The following is a 19677-nucleotide window of genomic DNA, read 5'->3' as shown; positions in this document are numbered from 1 at the left end:
AAACATTGGCAGAACACTCTATGACATAAATCACAGCAAGATCCTTTTTGAACCATCTCCTAGAAAAATGGAAATAAAAACAAAAATAAACAAATGGGACCTAATGAAACTTAAAAGCTTTTGCACAGCAAAGGAAATCATAAACAAGACCAAAAGACAACCCTCAGAATGGGAGAAAGTATTTGCAAATGAAGCAACTGACAAAGGATTAATCTCCAAAATTTACAAGCAGCTCATGCAGCTCAATATCAAAAATCAAACAACCCAATCCAAAAATGGGTAGAAGACCTAAACAGACATTTCTCCAAAGAAGATATACAGACTGCCAACAAACACATGAAAGAATGCTCAACATCATTAATCATTAGAGAAATGCAAATCAAAACTACAATGAGATATCATCTCACACCAGTCAGAATGGCCATCATCAAAAAATCTAGAAACAATAAATGCTGGAGAGGGTGTGGAGAAAAGGGAACACTCCTGCACTGTTGGTGGGAAAGTAAATTGATACAACCCCTATGGAGAACAGTATGGAGGTTCCTTAAAAAACTACAAATAGAACTACCATACGACACAGCAATCTCACTACTGGGCATATACCCTGAGAAAACCATAATTCAAAAAGAGTTATGTACCAAAATGTTCACTGGAGCTCTATTTACAGTAGCCCAGAGATGGAAACAACTTAAGTGGCCATCATCAGATGAATGGATAAAGAAGATATGGCACATATATACGATGGAATATTACTCAGCCATAAAAAGAAACGAAATTGAGTTATTTGTAGTGAGGTGGATGGACCTAGAGTCTGTCATACAGACTGAAGTAAGTCAGAAAGAGAAAAACAAATATCGTGTGTTAATACGTATATTGGGAATCTAAAAAAAAAAAAAAGAAGAAAGAAAGAGGTCATGAAGAACCTAGGGGCAAGATGGGAATAAAGACACAGACCTACTAGATAATGGACTGGAGCATATGGGAAGGGGAAAGGGTAAGTTGGGAAAAACCGAGAGAGTAGCATGGACATATATACACTACCAAACGTGAAATTGATAGCCAGTGGGAAGCAGCCGCATAGCACAGGGAGATCAGCAAAGTGCTTTGTGACCACCTAGAGGGGTGGGATAGGGAGGGTGGTAGGGAGTGAGACGAAAGAGGGAAGAGATATGGGGACATATGTATATGTATAACTGATTCACTTTGTTATAAAGCAGAAACTAACACACCATTGTAAAGCAATTATACTCCAATAAAGATGTTTAAAAAAAAAAAACAGACTCATAGAAAAAGAGATCAGATTTGTGGTTTCCAGAGGTGGAGTTTGGGGGAGGGGAAATTGGATAAGGGCAGTGAAAAGTTACAAACTTCCAATTATAAGATAAATAAGTACTAGGGATGTAATGTACAACATGGTGAATATAATTAACACTGCTTTATGTTATGTATAAAAGTTGTTAAGAGCATAAATCCTAAGAGTTCTCATCACAAGAAAAATAATCTTTTTCTATTTTATATTTTTTTGTCTATATTAGATGATGCACTTCACTAAACTTACTGTGATAATCATTTCATGATGGATGTAAGTCAAATCATTAGTCTGTGCACCCCAACCATACAGTGCTGTATGTCATTTATATCTCAACAAACTGGAAGGAAAAAAAAAAGGAATCTTTAAAGTATTTTTAAAACACTTTGTGAGTTGATAGGTTTTGAGTATTCTTAAAAAGTAAAAGTATCACTCCAAGGGTTATTTACTGATTTCAAGATGAAAAACAAACAAACAAAAAAATAATAAATTTGCAATGGAGAGAACAAGTTATCACTTCCTGAAGTAACTGATCAACCACTAATAACTAGACATTATGTGTCTCCTGACAGGATGCAGTGTACTACACAGAGCACCACCAAGAAAATATTTTTGCCAAAATGCTGAATGTAAATCTCATCAGCCTTTAGATATTACTTCTAGTTTACTGGGAGTTGGAGCAATAAAATTAAATGGCACCACAAAGAAGTAATGTGGATCATTTTTTAAGATAATTGATCAGGTTTTATCACAAGTGAATACCATAAAAAAGAGGCATTTTTCTCTTTATTTTTATTTTTTTAATTTTTTTTAAATTTATTTTTTTTACATTTTTATTGGGGTATAATTGCTTTACAATCGTGTGTTAGTTTCTGCTTTATAACAAAGTGAATCAGTTATACATATACATATGTCCCCATATCTCTTCCCTCTTGCAACTCCCTCCCTCCCACCCTCCCTATCCCACCCCTCCAGGAGGTCACAAAGCACCGAGCCAATATCCCTGTGCCAAGCGGCTGCTTCCCACTAGCTATATACCTTACGTTTGTTAGTGTATATATGTCCATGCCTCTCTCTCGCCCTGTCATAGCTCACCCTTCCCCCTCCCCATATCCTCAAGTCTGTTCTCCAGTAGGTCTGTGTCTTTATTCCTGTCTTACCCCTAGGTTCTTCATGACATTTTTTTTTCTTAAATTCCATATATACGTGTTAGCATACGGTATTTGTCTTTCTCTTTCTGACTTACTTCACTCTGTATGACAGACTCTAGGTCTATCCACCTCATTACAAATAGCTCAATTTCGTTTCTTTTTATGGCTGAGTAATATTCCATTGTATATATGTGCCACATCTTCTTTATCCATTCAACCGATGATGGGCAGTTAGGTTGTTTCCATCTCCGGGCTACTGTAAATAGAGCTGCAATGAACATTTTGGTACATGACTCTTTTTGAATTTTCGTTTTCTCAGGGTATATGCCCAGTAGTGGGATTGCTGGGTCATACAGTAGTTCTATTTTTAGTTTTTTAAGGAACCTCCATACTGTTCTCCATAGTGGCTGAACCAATTCACATTCCCACCAGCAGTGAAAGAATGTTCCCTTTTCTCCACACCCTCTCCAGCATTTATTGTTTCTAGATTTTTTGATGATGGCCATTCTGACTGGTGTGAGATGATATCTCATTGTAGTTTTGATTTGAATTTCTCTAATGATTAATGATGTTGAGCATTCTTTCATGTGTTTGTTGGCAGTCTGTATATCTTCTTTGGAGAAATGTCTGTTTAGGTCTTCTACCCATTTTTGGATTGGGTTGTTTGATTTTTGATATTGAGCTGCATGAGCTGCTTGTAAATTTTGGAGATTAATCCTTTGTCAGTTGCTTCATTTGCAAATACTTTCTCCCATTCTGAGGGTTGTCTTTTGGTCTTGTTTATGATTTCCTTTGCTGTGCAAAAGCTTTTAAGTTTCATTAGGTCCCATTTGTTTACTTTTGTTTTTATTTCCATTTTTCTAGGAGGTGGTTCAAAAAGGATCTTGCTGTGATTTATGTCATAGAGTGTTCTGCCTATGTTTTCCTCTAAGAGTTTGATAGTGTCTGGTCTTATGTTTAGGTCTTTAATCCATGTTGAGCTTATTTTTGTGTATGGTGTTAGGGAGTGATCTAATCTCATACTTTTACATGTACCTGTCCAGTTTTCCCAGCACCATTTATTGAAGAGGCTGTCCTTTCTCCACTGTACATTCCTGCCACCTTTATCAAAGATAAGGTGTCCATATGTGCGTGGGTTTATCTCTGGTCTTTCTATCCTGTTCCATTGATCTATCTTTCTGTTTTTGTGCCAGTACCATACTGTCTTGATTATTGTAGCTTCATAGTATAGTCTGAAGTCAGGGAGCCTGATTCCTCCATCTCTGTTTTTCGTTCTCAAGATTGCTTTGGCTATTCGGGGTCTTTTTTGTTTCCATACAAATTGTGAAATTTTTTGTTCTAGTTCTGTGAAAAATACCAGTGGTAGTTTGATAGGGATTGCATTGAATCTGTAGATTGCTTTGGGTAGTAGAGTCATTTTCACAATGTTGATTCTTCCAATCCATGAACATAGTATATCTTGCCATCTATTTGTATCATCTTTAATTTCTTTCATCAGTGTCTTATAATTTTCTGCATGCAGGTCTTTTGTCTCCTTAGGTAGGTTTATTCCTAGATATTTTATTATTTTTGTTGCAATGGTAAATGGGAGTGTTTTCTTGATTTCACTTTCAGAGTTTTCATCATTAGTATATAGGAATGCCAGAGATTTCTGTGAATTAATTTTGTATCCTGTTACTTTACTAAATTCATTGATTAGCTCTAGTAGTTTTCTCATTTTTCTCTTTACTAAAAAAAAATGCAATGTATAGACCTGGTATGGAGCCTGATTTGAACACCAAACATAAAAAGACATTTCTGAGACAACTGAGAAAAATTGAAATATGGAATTGGTATTTTATATTATACTATATTATGTTATGTTATATTATATTATATTACATTATGCTATATTAAAGTCTTCTGTGGTTTCAAAACCTAACCTCAAATTTATTTGACACTCCTATCATTGAGAGTTAGGGTATATGATCTCTCTCTCTGAATCTGGACAGGTTTATTGCTGCTTTGACCAATAAAGTGCATCAAAAGTAACTCTGTGACTTCTGAAGTTAGGTAATAAAAAAGCTATGTGTTTTCTGCCTGGTAGTACTGGGTTAGTCACTCAGGAGAAACCAACCTCTATGTAGGAAGACCAACAACTTGATAACTGCCATACTGGAGGGTATATATATATATATATATATATATATATATATATATATATATGCACTTCATTCCTCAATCCAGGTCATCCCTGCTAAAGCAAGAGACATCTGAGTCAAATAGTCTTAGATCCTCTAGACTGGCTCATCACCAGGTGAGTACTACTGAGTAACAACATGGAGCAAGAGAATCACCACGCCAAGCACTGCCCAATTTCCTGACACAGCGATCGATGAGCATAAAACTTGGCTGTGTTTAATACTACTGAGTTTGAGATGGATTTTTTAATGTAGAATAGATAACTGGAATGATTAATGGTTATTAAGTTTTTAGTTGGGTAATAGTATTTGGGTTTTGAAAATTAATTTTTTGTTGGAAATACAAAATAGTATATTTGAGGGTAAACTATTTTAATATCTGGGATTTAGATGAATGAAGAATAAATGCATATATGACTACATAATTATAATTATTGAATCTTTGTTATGTGTATATGAGAATTTATTGCATCATACTCTTTATGTTTTTTTATTTGAAAAGTTTTATAATAGTTTTTAAAGATGTCCCGCAGGGAAAAAAGTAAAGTTTTGTTATAACTTAAATCAGGGCAGAGGAGGGAAGGACTAAGGCCCCTTTTAATTTTAATCCAATCCTGGAAGAAAGCTAGAATTAACATAGGACTTGAAAAGGAGTTAAAAGATAGATTTGGGAAGAATTAAAGATACAGTGAAAACTAGGAGATCAAAGAGAACATCAAAAGATACGATAAAATCACTTTGTATAGTAATTATGTGTTTCATGTGGGTGTACCTCTCACTAGTTTGTAAAATCATTTGAGAAAGGACATTATCTTCACCTTTGTATTCCCAGTGGCTAGCATATTGGCTGGCACTTTTTAGGTACTCAGTAAATGTAACATAAAAGAAGAATAAAAGTTTGTGGAGATTGGAATTTAAAAAACTGTATATATTCCTCCAAAAACTCAACATAGGATCCATAGAGGGGGTGTACTGAGGTTAAGGGTCTGTACTCAGGGCTCTGTGCACTGGTCTGTCATGTTAGAGTGGATATTATGGATGTGCAGAGCATGACATTCAAACGGTACAATGTGTGATTAGAGATGAGAGAAAAACAAACATTGTAAATTAAAGTAACTTTACTTCCCATTTAAAACAAATACAAATGTTTTAAAGCACATAATGTCTTTTTACCATATAAAAAAAACAAAAAAAAACAAAAACAAAAACAAAACCCTGAAACTAGGAGACAATTTTAGCTTTCTCTCAGAGAAAGATGCTATAGTGAAAGTAGAAACTTTAAGAGGTAAGTTATGATGATAGCAATCATCGTCATCACCAATACTGCCTATTACTGGGTATCAGATACTTTACAATCATTATTGCTAATATATACAGCATCTTTGCAAGGTAAGTATTATTATTTTAATTTTAAAGATAAGGAAATTAAAGGTCAGGGATTTAAGTATCTTGCCAGAAGCCTCATATGTAATAAATACATTTGACATGTGACAAGAACAACACAATTAACAACAGTAAACAAAAACCTCCGTTAATAATATCTCTATTTCTCCAAAAGAAAATTGAGATATGGAATCATGTAATTCATAAGTGGCTAGAGTTTGAGGTCTTCCTAACTCCAAAATACTTGGCAATAAAATCAAAAGTGTAAGCCAATCTGTAATACCAAACTGAAGGATGCTAATTTAGATACGGCAATAAGACAGTAGTGGAGAGTAAAAATGTCACAGACAGGTTAAGCTGGCACTGAAGAAAAACAGTGGTGATGCTTGTGTTCTCTAAATTATGGGAGTGATCTTTACTTAAAAAACTTCAGAAACAAGAAAGAAAAGGAAATCTCAGCTGATGCAAGGTGCCAGCAAAGAATAAGTGGTTTATTGGAAACTCACAGTTCAAGAAGTGAGTTCAAGGAAGAAAGTACTCTAATGAAATACTGTAGTTAAATTAAGCAAATTTTAGAAATTACTTACTAGAATATTTTAGAATGGTCATCATGATGGGAATCTTAAGTTAGAATTTTTTTTAAGAATCATTGAAAGATATGTATTAAAAGTCAGAGACTATGAAACTAGGATACTGAGTTTTAGATTTTTCGAAGCAATGGGCACCATGGTAGGAGAGGGAAAAGCTGTTGGATTGAGGACTCTGAAGAGATATCATGCTTTAAGAGGAAAGTGGGAAGAACATTAATTTTATTTCAATGAAGCAAATGTTTGATCAGGAAAACAACAACAACACAGTTTCTCTCTAAAACCATCTGTCTGAACATTGCTGAAATATGTGAAGACATTTCCCAGTAACACCATCAGCAGCCCATACGCAGCAGTGGGGAATGTTTGAGAAGGGTGCATAATTCATGGTGCCAGAGAAATGAGACAAGACTGCTTTTCTAGCTTCTCTCTGCGTGTATGGTCTGAAGACTCCTTTACAAAGAGATTCTTAGGCACTTCCAAGGAAGTAAAATACACACATGAAAGTGGGATGTTACTATATAGTCTGAAATGAATATTATTTCATGCAGATGACACTGCTCTTTGAGTTATAGGAGGCGCACGGGATGTAGACAAATATGAATAGTGTTCTCCAGAGAGCTGTAGGAAGTACAATTAAACAGATCAAAGTAGCAAAACCACAAATGTGGTACTACATGCAAAAATGGTGCTATGAAATGTGACAATGCGGAGACTGGCTCAAGGAGACTTATTGTCCTGCACTTTATAAAGAGGAATAGGGTGTAAAATAAAATAAGACATAGAAGAGGAAAGTAAATGAAGAAATCAAGGGTAAATCCACTGTTAGAAAATAGGGCAAGGTTGAGTAAACAGCTTCCAGTGACAGTTTTTTTTGTGCCATAGTTCTTTGTGGTCCCCCCATAGGTATGTGGTTCTTCTGGCAGGGGCTTTTTCAGGTTCCATTGGAAACAGGTATAACTTAACAGAGGGTCAAATACCTGTTGAAAGGAGGAATCTACAATTTATTATCGTGTCTCCATGTTTCAAAGTGAACTATAACAACACTTTAGGGAACGAACTTAAAATTCCATCTGCTCGTGTGGAGGAATGAGGGAATGGGAGTGCTTTACTGAAGGTAAAATTTTTTGAAGGAAGAAAAGGGGAAATTATGAAAAGGTTATGGTGAAGTAGATGACAGTGTAGGGTATAAAGCATGAGATTTAAAAAGGAAAGCTAGGAAAGTATCACACTTAGAAATATCAAAGGAGATCTATATGTATAGAACAAAAATTGATAATCTGGAGGATGAAGATATTAAAAAAGGTTTCTAAACACCTAAGGGAAGTAATAGAATTGGGCCAAAGTAAAGAGATCTTTTTGGAATGAGGCAAACTTCTGGCTAAAATACGTACAATGTTCCGCCCAAAAGAACCAGGAGAGGAGGAGACCAAGGAACACATACTAAATAACTGTGAAGTATTTGAGAATCAGCTGGCTCAGATTATAAAAATAATAGTCATAATAATGTCACACACACATATATACATACACATTCATGTATATATATATATATATATGTTGGTGATTTACTTACATACTCTTTCACATGAGTTTTGTTGTTTATAATCCTCTTTCAGTCTGAAAGAGCAGTTATCGTAATTCCCATCTTACAGGTGAAAATACTGAGTTTCAAAGAAATCTATCAACATTTCCACGAAGAAAAAAGCTATTAATCCTCACTGTCAACAGCTTTGCCTACTTGTGGACTAGCCTCCCTCTTCCCCTGGGTTAATCAACTCTGTGAGTCTATCAAGATCCCTATGTCTGTACTTTCTCAAACCACGAAGCTGTAGCCTATCCATCTAACTTTTCCCATATTGATCAATCTGTCGGTGTAGTCCTCAGGACTAATTGTGATTGCCTCTCTAGGTTTCTGAAAAAAACTAGATCCTTCCTGGCTGGGTTCCTGCTCCCTTATCAAGTCACCCATAGCTTCTTATATTTTGAGGACTGGGTCTGGTGTATATCCCTTAATTCCTGTTTAGGATCTCTTTAACCCAGATGGAGCACTTAGAACAAAAACACTGTCACATAAGTGACTATAGGTATGGCTAGTCACCCAGTAGACTGCATACTTTCATAGAACCCACATTTGCCATGCCCTTTTGGATACAGATGTGAATATCTGGCCATCATCTTTGGGAGAAAGACATACTAGCCCATTCCCTTAGCTTTAAACAGTCCAAGCATACTTTAAACTTTATTTGGTGCCTTGTTATCAATGTTATTTTGACTACAAGTAAGAAATAGAGACATTAAAAGCTTCATATGTGGATCTGTAAGGTATTTGTTCAAAGTGTGAAAAATATGCAGAATCCCTAATTCATAACTTTTGTTTTATAGTTGAAGTACAAAAAGTATAATAGTGATTCTTGCAATGAACAAAGTTTACAGAACTTATATTTTCTTTTTTCTTACATTTGATATTTTTTGTAATAAATTTCATGCCTTTTGAATGAAATAGTAAAAGTTTGGATTTGGTGTTTTTAAAAACGTTTTTCCCTAGTGATTAATTCTTATTGTATTTTATGGAATTATTGATCTGCATTTGAAAATAAATCAGAAAATATAACAAAATTGTTTCTTTACCACCACTAGGTTGAAAAGCACTGTTTTAGGAAACAGAATCAAGAGAAGGACTAGCCAGAAAAGTAAACTACATTATAAAAAGAAAAAAATAATAATTAGAAAAATATTATGGGAAAATAATGAAAACTAGAGAAAATGTAATATATGACAATGGATGTTATTTTTAACATTTGTTGGTGGAAAAATAGAAGTATAATATACATACAACTTTTTATTGTACAGGAAGGTCCAACCTACAAACAGGCATCTCCTTTCCATGTCATACCTTCCCTGCACCATGGCAAACATCATGGGAGACATGGAGCAATTAGATCACCTCTGCATTCAGGAGTGAATACAGAGGAGAGAATATTATGCACAGACCAGAAGATTTAACCACGACTGACTCTGCATATTTATTTTACATTGAATTATTCCATCACTTTTTTATTAATTCATGCATTTGTTCAACAAAGAATTTGTATCTTTAGTAATATTAGGTCCACTTATAAAAATTATCTGCAGTCACTATAGAAAACGGTATGGAGGCTTCTCAAAAAATTAAAAATAGAACTACCATATGATCCAGCAATCCCACTTATGGGTACATATCTAAAGGATATGAAAACAAGATATCAAAGAGATATCTGCGGGCTTCCCTGGTGGCGCAGTGGTTGAGAGTCCGCCTGCCGATGCAGGGAACACGGGTTCGTGACCCGGTTCAGGAAGATCCCACATGCCGCGGAGCGGCTGGGCCCGTGAGCCATGGTCGCTGAGGCTGCGCATCCGGAGCCTGTGCTCCACAATGGGAGAGGCCACAACAGTGAGAGGCCCGCATACCGCAAAAAAAAAAAAAAAAAAGATATCTGCAATCCCATATTCATTGCCGCGTTATTCACAATAGCCAAGATATGGTAATAACCTAACTGTCCCTTAATGGATAAATGGATAAAGAAGATTTTACACACACACACACACACACACACACACACACACACAAACACACACAATGGGATATTATTCAGCTATGAAAATGAAGGAAATTCTGCCATTTGCAACAACATGTATGATCTTGAGGACACTACACTAAGTAAAATAAGCCAAAAAGAGAAAGGCAAATACTGTATAATTACACTTATATGTGGAATCTAAAAAAGAAGAGTCAAACCCATGGCAACAGAGAGCAGACTAGTGGCTGTCAGGGGCTACGGGGTGAGGCAAATGGGGAGGGGTTGGTAAAAGGCTAAAACCTTCAGCTGTAATATGAATAAGGTCCGAAGATCTAATATAAAACATGGTGACTACAGTTAATAACACTGTATTATGTAATTGATATTTGCTAAGAACTTAAATATTCTCACCAAAAAAAGAATAAAATCTGTATTACCTCAGAGAAAAATTGTGTTAACATTTTGGCATACCTCATTCCAGTTTTCATTCTTTATATATATATATATGTATATATATATATATGCACACACATACACATATGTATATATTCATGTATATATACACACACAAATATATCTTGTATATATAATTTAAGTACCTTTTAACATTTTATAGATTATGAACAATTTTCTAATCATTCAATAGTCCTCTATAATGCCATTTTAATGCCTGCATATTTTTCCAGTGGATATGTGTGTGTGTTCCTGTGTATAATTAATTTAATCATTCTCTTTGTTGGGTATTTACATCACTGTCAGCATTTCACTACTATGAAAATGTTGTGTTAAGTATACGTGAGGTAAACATGAATATATCTGTAAATGTTTCTTCTGATGAATTCCTAGAATTTTGTTTTGTTTTGTTTTGTTTTTGTTTTTGTTTTGTTTGCGTTATGCGGGCCTCTCACCGTTGTGGCCTCTCCCATTGCGGAGCACAGGCTCCGGACGCACAGGCTCAGCAGCCATGGCTCACGGGCCCAGCCGCTCCGTGGCATGTGGGATCTTCCCGGACCGGGGCACGAACCCGTGTCCCCTGCATCGGCAGGCGGACTCTCAACCACTGCGCCACCAGGGAAGCCCCCCTAGAATTTTAATTGTTAGATTTAATGTTTTGCAGTTTGGGGGCTTCTAATTTATACTGCTATTTATACTGCTAAATTGCACTACAGAAAAGTTTGAACAATTTTCTTCTGACCAGCTCTTAGAAATGAGTGCCCATTTTTTCACACCCTGGTGAATAATGGGCATTATTAAATTGTTCTAAACAAAACCAAAATAAAATATAAAAATTAAAAGGAGAATGCCTGTTTATACTTTTCAAATATATTTCTACTGGCACAATCATCGTTATTTCTCAATATAGTATATCTCTATTGTGTATGTCTATCTCTATCTCTATATATTTAATACTATATATGTGTGTGTATATATATTCTATTCTTCATCCATTCCTCATTGGTGAACCATCTAAGCCCTTAGCCCTTAACTTTGAAGTCATATCTATAGCTATATCTGTATCTATATCTGTATATATCTAGATTGAGATCTAGATCTAAGCTACTATGTGCCAGGTACTGAGCTCTGGGCTTTCTTTCAGTGACTCCAGGTCACCAGACTTTTCTACAGTTTTCTGGCAGATTGAGTGGAAGGTATTTATGGGAAGAATGGCTGGGGATGAAGACAGTGCATGATCCTGGCTAACCTGGGAAGGCTTTTGGAAAAATTTTAGGAGGTGGCAAATTTGGAAGCCACAGGGTTTGTGGCTGCTAGGGAAATTTCTGTAGGAAAAGGGGTTATTTGGAGAATAACCCAATGTAGTGAAGTGGCTGTGATGGAAGCAATATTGAAAATACGTTTCTGAGCACAACTCCCTGAACTTAAATATAACTAAGGGAAGGAAAAAACAGTCCTGCATCTGCTTGCATATCACTATTTATATCACAGAGCAGTGCTTGGAATTTCACCAAGAGAAAATTTATTATGGTTAGCATGTACCCTATTTTCCAATATAAATAAACAGAAAGAGTTCGAGGTGATTAATCAATCATGTGTTAATGCAAATAAGTTTGTGCCTTTTGCTTTTTTTCCTGACAAACATAAGGTAAGGTACTCCTCACAAAGCAAAATTGTGATTCAATCTGAGTTTGTAATTCTTTTGAATATGGATTATATAGATATATCAGAGTTCTTCCTTATTCCCAAAGTAGGGACCTAAAGAAATATAATGAATATAGGGAAGGAACGCACCAACATTTGCAAGAGAATTGGAGACTGGGACTGTCATTGCCAGGGTTAACATGCAGTATTTCAAAATTGTGCCTAAGGTTGTTGCTAGGGAAGAAAATGAGGAGAAAACAGCATCCTCCCTGAAGTTCTGGACAGCTCCTTCTAACATTCAAAATACAGAGGCCTGTGTCTCTAACTACCATTTATAATAATCATTCTATGGAAAGATGTCTTCCAATATCACATCAACAGATAAATTTTTGTCTGTTCCTGCTAGTTTCAAACAGCAGTTCTAGTTATTAATGATGTTACAGAGAAAACAATGTAAAGTCCCTTCATATAAACAAGAAATTTTCACCCTGGCTTTGGGGTAGACTGCTAATTAGCATATAATGCATACTAAAATAGAATGGGAATTCACAGTACAAGGAAAGAACAAAAAATGAGGGCAAACCACTTATTTATACATCAGATCTCAGGATACCTCTTCACCAAAAACTTGAGTCTCCCAGTATTTATGTGTGGTTGGAAAAGGAGGCGCCATACTAATTCAGGGTATAACTATTTTTACTGGAATAAGACAGAGAGGTAATTTCTTTTTTCAGCACTAACAAAATAATGAATCATTTAAATAAGATCACATTCACACAAATGTGCAGAGATTACCTATTTGCAAACAAGCCTAAAATTATTTCAACACAAAAAGTAAGTCAATTTCAATTTTTTAACTGCTTTCTTTGCCATTAGCTCCAGTTGTTTTGAGAAATGATTCCTTGGTGAGTACTTTTATAAAATGGGATAAAAACGAGTGAATGATGCTGGAAAGCAAGGACAAAGTAAGTAATTATTTGAGAAGGTGGCCTTTAGGGTGAGTTAAATAGTCATATACTATATAGGGTAAATAAAACTTTCAGTGTTGTTTTGGAAAAAAAAAATTCACTATGTGAGGTACGATTCTCTGTAATTCTTATCCCTATAAAATCTACATCTGTAAATGGGGTGTGTGTGCCAGCTTCAAGCTAGGTCAGAGTTCTTTGTTTTCAGAGCCACAGGTCACCATCCTGTGTGTGTGTGTGTGTGTGTGTGTGTGTGTGTGTGTATGGGTGTGTGTGTGCGGGAGAGACAGAAGGAGGGGGGAGGGGGTGGGAGAGGGGAGAATATTTTGTTGTACTCAAACAATGCAGTGCATCTCTGACCTTCATTTGATTGCTATTTTATTTTCTTTCTTTCCAGTATCACCTTACCCATTTGTTTTCTTTTTTCCCTATGATATCTATATGCCAGCATATCTATTAACACCTCTTCATTTTTAAAGATGACAAAATAACTAAATCTGCAAGTCCTCATAACTCGCACAGCAGCTGGCTTGTAAGGCATCCAGCAAACGAACCTATACACCTGTGAGTGCTTAATAGTCTTTTTTTTTTCTCTAGATTTTAAAATCATTTCATTATAAAATATTTGGTATTTGGGAATGCATTTTAAGCTTGCCAGCAAAAATCACTGAATTTATATCCATTACCTTTCATATAATAAAATAAGCCAGACGTTTTATTGTTACAATTAGACTGGAAATCCCAAAGAAATAAAAATTTGAGATTTCCTTCTGTAAAATTCATTCATTGAATTTCTGAGCCTGAGTTTTCATGATTTAATTTCTTCATAGATAGACAAATAGAGACTTATAATGATCCTCTACTTTCAGCTTTGTTATCTAGGGGGCAGACGGTGCCAGACAAGCATGTAAGCATGTTGGTCAGTCTAGCTTGATTGCTTTCCTCCAGCAATGGACAATTTTAATTTTCTATCACATTTATAGTCATCATATTTGAGAAAGGGCAAAATAGGTTAATGAAATCATTATAATTTCATTCAAATGATATATATTTTAAAAGCTCAATTAAAGAAACAGATACCAGGGCACCACACTTCATTTTGCCTTATGGAGACCATTGCTCTGTAGCATCTGTGAAAGGCATTGATAAAAACACATTTACCAACGCTAAAATGAATGTAACATCATTATCATCACTAAACCTATCCATAAAGTAAATTTATTGTGAAAATAGATGAAACTTCATTTGTTCCCTCATCCATTCAATGCATGTTTTATCAAATTATGCTCTTTTTTTTTTTTTTTTTTTTTTGCGGTATGCGGACCTCTCGCTGCTGTGGCCTCTCCCATTGCAGAGCACAGGCTCCGGACGCGCAGGCTCAGCGGCCATGGCTTACGGGCCCAGCCACTCCGCGGCATGTGGGATCTTCCCGGACCGGGGCACGAACCCGTGTGCCCTGTATCAGCAGGCAGACTCTCAACCACTGCGCCACCAGGGAAGCCCAAATTATGCTCTTTTTAAGGTAGCATAACAAAGTGGCTTTTAAGGAATACTCAGACTGAACTGGAATTTTAGCTTCATTACTTATTACATTTTAATAAACCTCTTTACTCATCAGTCTCTTCATCTGTAAGATGGACATACTAATATTATTATCCTCACTGTGGTGAGGGAAGAGATAATAACTAGAAAATCACAGTGACTGACATATAGTAAGATGTTAATAAATTTTGTTTATTATCTTTATTGTTATTGTTACTATTATTATGTCACAGCCTTTAGGGCTATGGAACATTAAGAGATGGCAATACAGTTTCTTGCCTTCAATTTCTTGGTGTCTAAGTGAGAGAGCAGAGGTAATGTTAGTATGTTAATATTGCACCAATATCTGATCTAAACACTTTATTTATATTAACTCATATACTTTGTCAATGACTATATTAGGTAAGAGTTTTGAGTATTCGCATTGTCCAAATAAGGAAATAGGGGCATCATATGATATGCTATACGTTTTGCAGCTAATTAGAGTTGAGTTGGGAAATGAACCCAGGCAGTCTGGATCCAGAGTCATCATTTTGTTGTTGTTTATTTGTTTTCTCTACAGCATTATAATTGTATTATATACTTCCTATAAACCCTTGAATCTTTGGATAGGAACAATACCTAGGAAAATCTAACATACTTCAGAGACTTTCCAAAAGTACTCCCTTCTTGGCTATGAAATCTCAGGTAACAAACACAATTTCCTCTTGTAGAAGAAGGAGGAATTGTTGTCCTCAACCACATTCAATGCTTTTCCTCCAGTTTCACCTTAGCCACCAGGAAACCTATCTCTGTTCACAAAATCTCCCAAATTTCTAGTGTGTTAAGGATTTTCTTCACATTGTACAATTATTCCAGCATTCCTTGCTTAGGACAAGCAAAATTCTCAAGGGCATTCAGCTATGACCTTTTCCCCAAACAGTACTGCTGCTTCTGGCATAAATGATCCATGTTCTCCACCTAAGTCATTTACTGCACATCTGCTCTGGGCCCAGCAACAGGCAAGATAATGAGAGAAATTCAATGCTACTGTCCCTGCTTCCTGAATGCTTACAACCTTTTAAAACAAATATGTAACCATAATGTATGACCTTATTATGGAATCTTAGAAGAAGAATAATGTCTGTCTCCAAAACACACATATATGTGTATATATATATATATATATATATATATATATATTTATACACACACACATATATGACATATATATACATGACATTTGATTATAAGTATAGTGAAGAACTATGTCTATTTTAGAATTATTTACTGCCCTCCAGTAAATGACAATAATCCAGTCATTTATTCATTTCCATGGGTGGGGTAGAATATAATTCCTATTTAATCCTTAGAGAGACTATGTATTTTCTGGGGAATCCCAGGTTTATGGGGGTATATTTTGACTCTATATTTTTTTTCTCAACTAACAACACTTCTGCCACCAAATTTGTGGGTTTTTCACACACACTAAGCAATTTTCCAACTTTTTGCAGACACCAACTGGGTGTCTTACAATTTAATTGAATTCTGATACTAACTACCTGGAGTTAATGCAGACCCCTCAGGTTAAGAGCTCAGACTGCCCCACTTCAGATGCCAATTACAATTAGTGGGTCCAGATTACCCACACTTCTGTCTGAATTGGCTACAAATCAGTAGCTCCCATGACTCCCTCCTCAGGTTTGATAATGTGTTTTAATGGCTAACAGAACTCAGGGAAACACATTTTACTTACTATTACCAGTTTATTATGAAGGATATGATAAAGGATATAAACAAACAGCCAGATGAAGAGTATGCAGGGTTAGGCTCAGAAAGGTCCCAAGAGCAGGAACTTCTATCCTCATATAATTGGGGTACACTACCCTTCAGGCATGTGGATGTGTTCTTTAAAAGGAAGTTCTCCAGACTCCATAGTTTAGGGATTTTTATGGAGACTTCATCATATAGGCATGATAATAACTCAATCTCCAGTCTCTCTCCCCTTCCCAGGGGATGGGGCAATGGGGCTGATAGTCCAAAGATTCTAATCTTGGCTTAGTCTTTCTGATGACTACTGAAACAATCCTAGGAGTCCACCAAGGGTTGCCTCATTAGAACAAAAGATGTTCCTATTGCCCTGGAAATTCCAAGGGATTTAGGAGTTTTGTGTAAGATACTCCTATCACCCCATTACTCAGAAAATTATAAGGGTTTTAGGAGGTCTGTGTCAGGAACTAGGGATAGAGACTAAATATATATTTCTTAATATGTCATAGCCACTACACCTTGGTTAGATGTGGTAACCATGAGGGTGTCCTGCTCAGATATCACTTAAGGAGAACTTGCTGCAATGACTGTATTTAGCTGATAACCTCCAGCTACCACACCTTCAGATCAGCCACGTATTCATGACAGACTGCTATTCATGGGCTCCTTTCAGCCAATGATGAAGCACAGGGAAATAGGAGAATCACCTTGGCTGATGCAGGACCATTCCAACAGGAAGGAGCTTGGAGCTCCTCCTAGGACTGGCAGAGACTTTCTCTGAGCTGAACCTCAACCTGAAGCTCATACTATCCAATTTTCATCTGTCTCTCTCCTTTCACATTCATTGGGCCTGCAGGGCTGTCTGAAGACTCTACCTGCCTATTCCTAATCCTTCCCCTATTTATCTCTCACAGTTGGTTGTGTTATAGTCATGTGTTTCTAGGAGGATCCTAACTGGCAGCAGGCCTTGCATTTATCTTCTGTCCTGTAAGAAACATGAAATATGGAAACCAAAGTGGAAGCTCTCTTATTTGGGCAAAAAAATAGCTACAGGGATCACCTACAGCATTGGCTTCTCATTTTCACTTAGTTTTTGACATAGCTATTGTATACTTATCTATGATATCATGAATGCATTTAATGAATAACTACATTTAAATATGTCACCCATTATTTTCAGTTTCTGTCTTTGTTAGTATTTTTTAAGCAGGAATGTTGGCGTGGGACTTAGTCTGCTTTCTTCCTCAATAGTTTATAACCACACCCTAGCTCTCACAATTGAATGAAATTCAAAAAAAAACTACCTGCTGATTAAAAACAAACAAAAAATGCAACTATTTTAAAATGGTTCAGGACTTTTACTGCACCTAATTTCTTGATAAAAACAAAACAAAATACTGTTAGAAAGAATCCTTTTCCAAGGATAAAATAATTTCCAGGGACTTTCCTGGTGGTGTAGTGGTTAAGAATCTGCCTGCCAACGCAGGGGACACAGGTTCGAGCCCTGGTCCGGGAAGATCCCACATGCCACGGAGCAACTAAATCCGTGCACCACAACTACTAAGCCTGCGCTCTAGAGCCCACAAACCACAACTACTGAAGCCCATGTGCCACAACTACTGAAGCCCGTCCACCTAGAGCCCGTGTTCCACAACAAGAGAAGCCACCACAATGAGAAGCCCGTGCACCGCAACAAAGAGTAGCTCCTGCTTGCTGCAACTAGAGAAAGACTGCGCACAGCAACAAAGACCCAACACAGCCAAAAATAAATAAATTTATTAAAAAAATAATAATAATTTCCAAGAAGAAAAATGAGGAAATCCACAAGTCATAAAATCCACAAGGAAAAAAAGCACAGAAGGGTGACAGTCCAAGAATCAACAAATAGGATAAGACTCACCAAGACTCCAGACATGCACAATCCTAAAGTTAAACTTCAGGCAGAAGAAAAATAATCCCACATTATATGGTCTAATATGCCAGAAGAAATAAAGAGCTAAGAAATTAGTAAGTGTGCAAATCAAACACTATGTCTAGGAAAAAATGATAAAGAATTATGGTGTTAAAAGAAAGATTGAACTAAGTAGATGATAATAGCAAATAAATTGGGAGAGAGTGATTGGGATTTAAGCATTCTTAAATCCTGCTAATGGTCAGGAGTAGGGTACAGATAACATTAATAGAGATTGCATTAAGTGTGTATATAAAAATTTCTAGGGTAACCACTAAAAAAGTAAATTGGTGATATAACTTATACAATAACAGAGAAAAAATATCAAATGTAAAATAACCAAATTAATCTATAAAAGGCTTTGGAGGGTAAAAAGCAAACAGAAAAAAAAAAATAGCAACCACGTTTCAAAAGTTAGATTCTGAAGTAAAATACACCCATTAAATCTACTAGGCAGGAGGCTTCTGGAACTTTGACTTGTTCCTTAGAGGCAAGATTACACCAAAATAACCTAAACCATTATTAAATTATTTGGTCAATTTGGTATTCAAATGAGGAAAAAAAGCAAATGAAATTGGACCCTGCCCTCACCATTACTCTATAAACTAAAATCAACTCCAGGAGGAATAAAGACAAATGTAAAAGATTAAATTATAAAACTTTTAGAAGTTATTTCAGGAGAATATATTTATGAACTGAAGATAGCAAAAAAAAATTGACTCAAAAGCATAAAACAGTGTGGAGAAAAGGGAACACTCTTGCACTGCTGGTGGGAATGTGAATTGGTTCAGCCACTATGGAGAACAGTATGGAGGTTCCTTAAAAAACTACAAATAGAACTACCATATGACCCAGCAATCCCACTACTGGGCATATACCCTGAGAAAACCAAAATTCAAAAAGAGTCATGTACCAAAATGTTCATTGCAGCTCTATTTACAATAGCCCGGAGATGGAAACAACCTAAGTGCCCATCATCGGATGAATGGATAAAGAACATGTGGCACATATATACAATGGAATATTACTCAGCCATAAAAAGAAACGAAATTGAGCTATTTGTAATGAGGTGGATAGACCTAGAGTCTGTCATACAGAGTGAAGTAAGTCAGAAAGAAAAAGACAAATACCGTATGCTAACACATATATATGGAATTTAAGAAAAAAAAATGTCATGAAGAACCTAGGGGTAAGGCAGGAATA

The sequence above is a fragment of the Delphinus delphis genome, chromosome 4 (assembly GCF_949987515.2).
Source record: "Delphinus delphis chromosome 4, mDelDel1.2, whole genome shotgun sequence".
Classification (NCBI taxonomy): Eukaryota; Metazoa; Chordata; class Mammalia; order Artiodactyla; family Delphinidae; genus Delphinus; species Delphinus delphis.
This window is presented reverse-complemented; position numbering follows the sequence as displayed.